We start from the raw sequence: 10,276 nt of genomic DNA on the forward strand, positions 1-10,276 counted from the left end.
TTATGTCTAAGTTAAATGAATTATTTTCTTTTTTCATCAATTCTTTTAAACGCTCTTATTTATTCTTTACTTATAATCACTTACTTACTAAACACTAAGTATTTTCTTAAATCCATTGGAAAAAAAAACGTGTCAATTAATTTGGAATGGATGGATTATTATTAGTATTATTTTGCTAAAACTCATAATTATATAGTGATTACATTCTTGGTAGAATGTTATTCCTATGTCCCTATGTCCCACCACAAGTGAGACGTTTCGTTTTTGCATTATTTTGCGAAAATGATAATAAAGATAATTTAAGTATAGAGAAAGTATGTAAAAGAGAATAATATAGAAGAGAGTCGTATATACGTTATTATTATCTTACTTACTTTATTTTCTCTCTATTCTAACTATTATCAAATTTGCAAAACAACACTCGAATAAAAATGTCTCACTTATAGTGGGTCAGAGGGAGTACCTATTAGCTTGAACATTTTATTGGTATTATTGAAAGCTATAAGGACATTTTTTATACTCCATCCGTCCCTCAATATATGTCCTATTTTAGTTTAGCATGAGTTTTAAAAAATACTCCACAAAGGAAGGTGAGTTGAAAAAGTTAGCGGTACGTGTATCATATTTTTATATATTAATTTTATAATATAATGTGGGGGGGAGAATAAGTTAGTGGAATGTGATGCCCATTACTAAAAGTAGTAAAAGTAAAGCGAAACAATTTATAAGTAATGTAGTAAAATGGAAAACTGAGACACGTTATTGGGGATAGAGGGAGTACAACATGATCCTTTACTTTTTAAGCATTGTTTATTTTTCATACTATTTGTTATACTACTATATTCTAGTAATATTAAATAATTATATTTTGTTATTCAATTACATAATTACATTCATATGCCAATTATATTTATATGTGAATTAAATTGAAAGAAAATGAAAAAGTTTTATATTAAAATGCTAATTAAAATTTAAATATATTACTAGTATTGAAAAAAAGAAAAACAAAAAATGCGAAAAGGGTGGATCTAAGTCTCAAACATATCACACTTGATCTACCTAATCAGTAATAACATCTTCCCAAAATAATTAGATTTGAAACATTTTTCGGATCATAATGCCATTGCAACGCGGTTTCGCCTGCTTGCTTTCTAGATTTATAACAAGGAGTCCCGCCATGATTATGATTTTAGAATGCAATTAAATACCACGTGACATGTAATATTAATTGGGAAACAAGGCATGCAAAAAATAACATCGTAAATATGGAATGCCAAAATAAAAAATTATTATATCAACTAGTAGTACCAGAGTACTATTTTGTCATGCATTCTTTTCTTCATCCACGATATACTAAGCGGATCCAAGTATCCAACCCGTCCGTGATTCGTATTGCTGGAAAATCAAAAGGGATGGTGTATTTGACATTTCATAGGGAAATGAATTTGACATTTCATAATAACATTTCAATTTGATGATATAGTATATGTACATGTTGAAAAAAATATTTCTTCCATCCCTATTATGTGCAGCCATCTATAACCATTAGTTAATACAACATCATCGGTGGAGAAGTTTAGTATATACATGATCATGCATGGTTATGGTTTTTGAATCCAATTAAATGTGACATGTAATATTCATTGGGAAACAAAGCATGCACAAAATAACATCGTAAATATGGAGTACCAAAACAAAAAATATATTATATCAACTAGTAGTAGAACTATTTTGTTAGCATTCTTTTCTTCCTATCCACATGCGCAACAAAATCTTACTGCGAAAGCTCAACGTACGAGCCAGTCCAGGCTTCCAGCTGAAGACAACACACCTCCATAATCCATTTCTTCATCCACGATATACTAAGCGGATCCAACCCGTCCGTGGTGCGTATTGCTGGAAAGTAAAACGGATGGTGGATTTGACATTTCATACTGAGATGGATTTGACATTTCATAATGACATTTTAATTTGATGGTATAGCATATGTACACGCAGACAAAAATATTTCTTCCATCCATATTATGTGCAGCCACCTATTACCCAATAGTCAATACAACATCACCGGTGGAAAAGTTAAGTATATACATGATCATGCTGCTCGCTTCTAGATTTATAACAAGCAATAGCCCGCCATGGTTATAATTTTTGAATCCAATTAAATATGTGACATGTAATATTCATTGGGAAACAAGACATGCACAAAGTAACATCGTAAATATGGAGTACCAAAATAAAAAATTATTATATCAACTAGTATTAGTACTATTTTGTCCTGCATTCTTTTCTTCCTGTCCACATGCACAACAAAGTCCTAGTGGGAAAGCTTAACGTACGAGCCAGTCCAGCTGAAGACAACACACCTCCATAATCCATTTCTTCATCCACAATATACTAAGCGGATCCAACCCGTCCGTGGTCCGTATTGCTGGAAAATCAAATGGGATGTGGATTTCACATTTCATAATGACATTTCAATTTGATGGTATAGTATATATACATGCAGACAAAGATATTTCTTCCATCCCTATTATGTGCAGCCATCTATAACCCATTAGTCAATACAACATCATCGGTGGAGAAGTTTAGTATATACATGATCATGCATGGTTATGGTTTTTGAATCCAATTAAATATGTGACATGCAATATTCATTGGGAAACAAGGCATGCACAAAATAATATCGTAAATATGGAGTACCAAAACAAAAAAAATATTATATCAACTAGTAGTAGAACTATTTTGTCCTGCATTCTTTTCTTCTTGTCCACATGCGCAACAAAGTCCTACTGGGAAAGCTCAACGTACGAGCCAGTCCAGCTGAAGACAACACACCTCCATAATCCATTTCTTCATCCATGAGATACTAAGCGGAACCAACCCGTCCGTGGGATGGTGGATTTGACATTTCATAGTGAAATGGATTTGACATTTCATAATGACTTTTCAATTTGATAGTATAGTATGTGTACATGCAAACAAAAATATTTCTTCCATCCCTATTATATGCAACCACCAATTACCACATTCCAGTAACATTTTTCATGACGCCGTTAAGGAGATCGAGAAAGTTGGATCCGCCAACGGAAGGCTCTCTAAGCCCGTCATCATCGTTGATTGGGGTGAACTCTAGTCGTAGTAGTATGATCTGTTGTTGTCGCTTAGCAGATCTGACTATCGTTTTAATTTAGCTAGCTGTTTGGTTTCATCCGGTTATGACTGGATAATTTGTGTGAGATTACCCTCTTTCTAAGTGGATTAATATTTATCTAGAATCTTTGCAGTACTATAATTTTGTCATTTTCAATATTGCACATTTTTTAAGGTATAATTTTTGTCTTTTTAACTAAAATATTTGAACAAAAGTATCTCTTTATTTTAGATACGTCTTTTTATTTTAGATACATAGGGACTAGAGCAGAGAGATTCCGTACAAGAAAGTTATTGGAACATATTGAGATTTCACTCTACAATTTCAAAGTAGAATTCTTGGCATATAAATATATTTCCATAGCTCAGATGTCCTGTTATTTTGTAGGTTTATTTGATTTAATGAAAAGAATTAAGATTTGGTGTATTGTGTGGTGTAGAATACAAAACAAGTTTGTGGTGAATTTTTTCAATTATGTAGTTGGACAGCCCAATTTCCGCTCTGTCAACATCGAACTAAAATAAAGGCAGGAGAATTAAACTTCTTCTAATTTGACCGATCAAAGAAAGAAAAAGCTATGAAAATAAATGGGATCAGTTTTAATTTTTGAAGCTCGCTTAAAACGAAAGTAATAAAATAGAGGAATGTTAAAGATGAATATGAGTATGGAACTTGATACATTTAATGGCGATGACGGTGTCGATGGTTCACATAAAGAAACCAGAGGGATGGACAAATCTATACCTAAAAGTAGAAAATAGGCCTTATTTCTTGGTCAAATCCTTGTAATTTTGAATTCTTTTTTTTCAATATTATAGAATCCGTATGTATCATCTGGGACTCCGTGTGGATCAAGCAGTGGATCTGGAATATCTGTGGCTGATAGAGATTTCGTATGTGTTTGAGCTAAGTTACAAAAGTTAGAAAACATCATTCTCTTGGCTGAATCTATAGGTTAGTGACTGCTATATCTGAATATTGTAAGTTTTCAACTTGTTATTAACTGATGTGTCCACATGGGCAACAAAGTCCTACTGGGAAAGCTCAACGTATGGGCCAGTCCAGCTGAAGACAACACACCTGCATAATCCATTTCTTCATCCACGATATACTAAGCGGATCCAACTCGTCCGTGGCCCGTATTGCTGGAAAATCAAAAGGATGGTGGATTTGACATTTCATAGTGAAATGATTTTGACATTTCATAATGACATTTTAATTGATGGTATAGTATATAAACACGCAGACAAAAATATTTCTTCAATCCCTATTATGTGCAGCCACCTATTACCCAATAATTAATACAGTATCACCGGTGGAGAAGTTTAGCATATACATGATCATGCTGCTCGCTTCAAGATTTATAACAAGTTTAGCATATACAAAAATATTTCTTCAATCCCTATTATGTGCAGCCACCTATTACCCAATAATTAATACAGTATCACCGGTGGAGAAGTTTAGCATATACATGATCATGCTGCTCGCCATGGTTATGATTTTTGAATCCAATTAAACATGTGACATGTAATATTCATTAGGAAACAAGGCATGCACAAAATAACATCGTAAATATGGAGTACCAATACAAAAAATTATTATATCAACTAGTAGTAGTACTATTTTATCTGTCCTACATTCTTTTCTTCCTGTCCACATGCGCAACAAAGTCCTACTGGGAAAGCTCAATGTACGAGCCAGTCCAGTTAAAGACAACACACCTCCGTAATCCATTTCTTCATCCACGATATACTAAGCGGATCCAACCCGTTCGTGGTCCGTATTGCTGGAAAATCAAATGGGATGGTGGATTTTACATTTCATAATGACATTTCAATTTGATGGTATAGTATATGTACATGCAGATAAAAATATTTCTTCCATCCCTATTATGTGCAACCACATATTACCACATTCCAGTACCATTTTTGTAACATCTCGGAATTTAGAACTCTAATTTTAGAGCCCTAAAATTTATTATTGATGACGTGGAAGATGTGAATTATTTGATAAGTGAATTTATTGCATGAGTTTCTTTGACCGGGAATTTTGAAAAGTCAAATTTGTTGACTATGTGATGTGGCATGCGATTTATTAAATTATGAGATTATGTGGTAAATTATTTGTTTAAGGGTGAGTGAGAATATTAGGGATAATTTCCATAAATACTAGCCATTTTCGACCCCCTTGATTTTTGAAGAAGAAATTCTATTTTTTCAGATTTAATTTAATTCTTGGGATATTTATCCAAATTAAATCCAAGACCTAATTATTCCTTATTTTAAATAGGAAAAATCGACACCCCCTTTGTGCCTAGTGATTTTCAAAAATCACCAATATAAGGAAGGGAGTATTATTTTTATTTTAGTTAATCCCTTCTTTGATTTCCCTCCATACCTAGAATTTAAATACTCTACCAAATCTTTCCAAACTTCAAGAGATCTTGCCTTATCTCATTCTAGTCAATATTAAAAATCCATGCCTTATTTAAAAGGCATAGGGGACGCCTCTTTTAACTCCAAGTTAGGAGAATTCTTATTTTGCTCTGTGATATTTTATTCTACTCCTTGAAATATACCAAAACAAAATCTTGGCTAATTAAAAAAAAAGCCTAAATTTCGAAACCTACATGCCTTGGAACCCTAGAACTTATTTTTGGTATTTCTTCCTCCCTACTCCATAATATTGATTATTTAATTGTGGAGAATGAAATCTTACCAAATATTCTAAAGATCTTATTGGACACTATAAATAAGAGCCAAAACCCTAACCCTAGCCCCCATATTTTCGCCCCCACCCTAAGTACACGCCCCCTCCCTCTTCTCCTTACTCTCTCAATTATCTTCTACTTTACTCCATTATTCCTTCATCCTTTGAGAAGAAATTGAAGTTTGATCCAAGAATTTTCGAAGAAACCAAGTCTTTACTTAATTTCCACCGTTCGTTTTTCTCTTAAGGTATTTTTATATCCATCTTCTTGATTCTACTCGATTCCTCTTCTTTCTAACCGATTAATCAGTCTTCTTGAACCCTCATGCATCTTGGTTGAGTGAAAGTGGGATAAAAGGGATGTGGGAATATGTACATGTGTGTGTGTGGCGTGTGTGTGTGTGTCGTGTATGTGTGTGTGTTGTGTTGGTGTAGTGTGTGTTTGATGGCTAAATATTCTTGTGTGATAAACATGATCTCGATTGATTAGTAATGATAAGATAAATCGATGGGAAAAGGGAAAAGTATTGAGACATGCATGAGTAAGAGTAGTGTTGAACCTAATTTGTGATATGTGCCTATGTGATTAAAAGGTGAAACTTTGGTTGCGAAGCCGGATAACGGAAAAGCGAAACTACTTGAAATCTAAGAAGTCGAGGTGGGCTTTACTCTTAAAACTCTCTTTTATTTTGTCAAAAATGTTGATTGGTGTTATAAGGGTGGTTTAACTGTTATGCCATGCCTATGTTTGTTTGATTGTGATATTGTGTGCCTGATGCCTAGTTTGTGAGTTCGCTCCATTGGGCTATAGGGCTATGAATGTGATTATACGAATTCGGGTCTGAGTATGGGCCGCAAACCCTACCAGGCTTGTGTACACGAGTGGGATCGAGAGCCGTCCTTGCTAGTCGGCCGGTCTCGTGGGCGAAAAGTGTGGCCACACTTTCGTCGCACCATGGAATGATTGTGATTGTTGATTTTGTTGAGGAAAATGGGGAGTTATTTTGACTGGCCAGTCTATGGAAAATATATTTTGTGATACTCGTGATATTCTCTTATAACTGCTTTAAAACTCGAGTTCACTTGGTAAGGGTGGCATAACTTATAAAATGTTTTGGCAATGAGCTCACTTGAGTATTTCAAAATACTCAGCCCACATGTGTTTTTCTTATGTGCAGGTTGAACGATGACGAGCGGTGGCGGGTGTTGAGCATAATAACTAATTAAGATGGATATTTTGAACTTCAAGCGTAGTTGTGTCTTCATACATAGCTATTCTTTCTCTTGGTCGTCTTCCGCTGAATTTTGATACACTTTAGGATTTGTTTTTGGGATATTTGCATCTTGCCTTCCATTTGAGGCCTTAGCCCTTTTCTTGTGATTTTCATCTTGGATATTATGTCGTACTCTTGAGATTTTGATCGTTATTTAAGATACCCCTTTCTCTTTCTTATTCAAGCTTCTAGGTTAAGTTGTTGCTTTATTGCTCTGATGTTTCCTTTAAATACTTGGTCAACACCCTTTAAATAAAACCCTAGCCTATGTTTACTTCTTTAGAGTCCGTTCGGGTAGCAGCCGCTGCATTTATTGTACCCTAGGAGGGCGGGCTGTTACAATTTTTCACCCACATTCCTTTATAAAGTCAAACAATTTCTTAGAACCCGTATCGGTTAAATATGAAACATTTAATAGAGACGGGAGGGAGTATAGCTTAGTCATAACACATAAAAAGAAAAAAGAAGAGACCTAATAAGAAAATGAAGAGAAATAAGGAAAAAAAGAATGAAAAAATCTTTTATTAGAAAAATTTAAGTATCTCAATTCCATATTTTGAAAGATTTTTAATTCCCAAATTAGAAAAACTAACAAATTTAATCTAAAATTTCTAATTATCAGTATGTGAACATAAAATCAAATTGCAATCGTTTAACCATGTGGATTAATATTTATCTAGAATCTTTGCAGTACTATAATTTTGTCATTTTCAATATTGCACATTTTTTAAGGTATAATTTTTGTCTTTTTAACTAAAATATTTGAACAAAAGTATCTCTTTATTTTAGATACGTCTTTTTATTTTAGATACATAGGGACTAGAGCAGAGAGATCTCGTACAAGAAAGTTATTGGAACATATTGAGATTTCACTTTACAATTTCAAAGTAGAATTCTTGGCGTATAAATAAATTTCCATAGCTCGGATACAATCTACAACTATCCTGTTATTTTATTAGGTTTATTTGATTTAATGAAAAGAATGAAGATTTGGTGTATTGTGTGGTGTGGAATACAAAACAAGTTTGTGGGAATTTTTTCAATTATGTAGTTGGAAGCCCAATTTTCGCTCCGTCAACATCGAACTAAAATAAAGGCATGAGAGTTAAACTTCTTCTAATTTGACCGATCAAAGAAAGAAAAAGCTAAGAAAATAAATGGGATCAGTTTTAATTTTTGAAGCTCGCATAAAACGAAAGTAAAAAAATAGAGGAATGTTAAAGATGAATTATGTCACACCTCAACCCTTATGACGTATGCACTTACTATAAATAAATTTAAATATTTAAAACAAATAACCACATTTTGAGTATATAAAGCGCACATATTATATAATTTCAAAAACAACTATTTATCAAGTACATATTTCAAACATTCTAAATTGTAGTGGGACTCTCTCACCACTCTATATACTAGTATATATTTATCTAAATGCAAAAATGATGAGGAGAAGAAGGTTTCCAAAACGCGTCAGCCGCCGAACCTGATGATACATGCAGTTCCTACGACCCACGTCAACCAAAAGCTTTACTGATATCTTATTCCTGAAAAATAATAGTGGTTTATATGAGCCACAACTCAGTGTGTATAAACCTTACATTTAATTCCACATCCCAAAAATCAAACATTTTCTTTAACCACTATTTATAACAATAATAAAAAAATATAAAAAAAATAATTTCATATAGATATGCTTATGCCACTTTGTTCAGTTTATAATTCTGCGATAGTTCAAGCCTGGTATCTGCCCGGGATTTCCACTATGCCAATATGATTTGACCCGAAGGTCCCACTATGATTTGACCCGTAAGTCCCACTACGAATTGACCTGTAGGTCCCAATATGATTTGACCCGAAGGTCCCAATATGTCCACTGTGATTTCATATCCAGGACAAGACTATCACATATCCTCTTTAATCAAATGATTCAGTTAGTTCCAAAACCATGTGCAAACATATCAATTACATATTTCTTTCATATTCTACCATTGATATCAAATAACACATAATCATATCAGAGTCACATCATATAATCCAATTACTCACTTTATATAAATACCTTACAAAGAAGCACATAAAGCATGTAAAATTAAAAGTGTGATTTATACACACCTTATATGAAAAGTAGTCTAGTCGAGCACTTGTTCCTCCTTCTCTATCCACGACACTTGATGCTATATAATAAATGCACATTTAAATTAATTTCATATATTTCTACATGATTAAGTTTATAATTATCTATATAAACTAACAACTGTATAACTATATTCTTCCATATATGTACCTGATTATAGCTTCATATATATATATATATATACCTTAAAGTAGAAACTGGGTTTTTTTCGGGGTAAATTTTGGGGAATTTTTTCTTTTTCTATTATAGAATCCATATGTATCACCACTCAATCAAGAATGATCCCCAAACCCTTTAGAGATTGGTTTTTTCAAACTTTTGGTTGAATTAAATTTTAGATCCAATGTTGTAAGTTTTCAATTTGTTATTAACTGGTGTTATAACAGGCTTTTATTTTTTAGAACCTCAATATAGGATTCTTTATTGTTTGGGGTTACTTTTAGCAGTTCTATTATCGTTTTTTACACATATTTGAGATTTATATAAAAAAAGGCTCATGTTATGGCTTCATTTTTTTTTAATTTACTGTTTTTAGCTTGTTTTTTTATGTATTTTTTTGAAATTATTTATTAGTCATCCAACACAGTTAATTGTGGAAAAAAACAAACCTGCTATAGTCTGCTGCATACACGAATTGACAAAAAACCCAAATCTATTATTTCTTCAATTATCTAGTAAGATGGGATTTTAATTTATGATAAAAAAAATAAGATATAATCCGGGGGGTAAATTTAAAAAATTTTTTAAAATTGTATAATCAAAATAGCATTGTTGGTCCAGTGGTTTAATTGTTTAAAAATTTCATACAGAAGGCCTGCCTTAGCTGTGGCGTCTTTCATTTTGTTATGTTTTTCACTTTTTTTTATGCATACGCAATTACATTTTCAATTAATTTTCTTTTTTTTTAAAAATTTTAAAAAGCATTCGAAAACGGAAACTTATTTATTATATCTTTATTTTTCTGTTTTTTAACTTATGTATCCATTTTAATATATAATTTTTTTCGTT

Source organism: Salvia hispanica, chromosome 5 (assembly GCF_023119035.1).
Source record: "Salvia hispanica cultivar TCC Black 2014 chromosome 5, UniMelb_Shisp_WGS_1.0, whole genome shotgun sequence".
NCBI classification, from domain to species: domain Eukaryota; kingdom Viridiplantae; phylum Streptophyta; class Magnoliopsida; order Lamiales; family Lamiaceae; genus Salvia; species Salvia hispanica.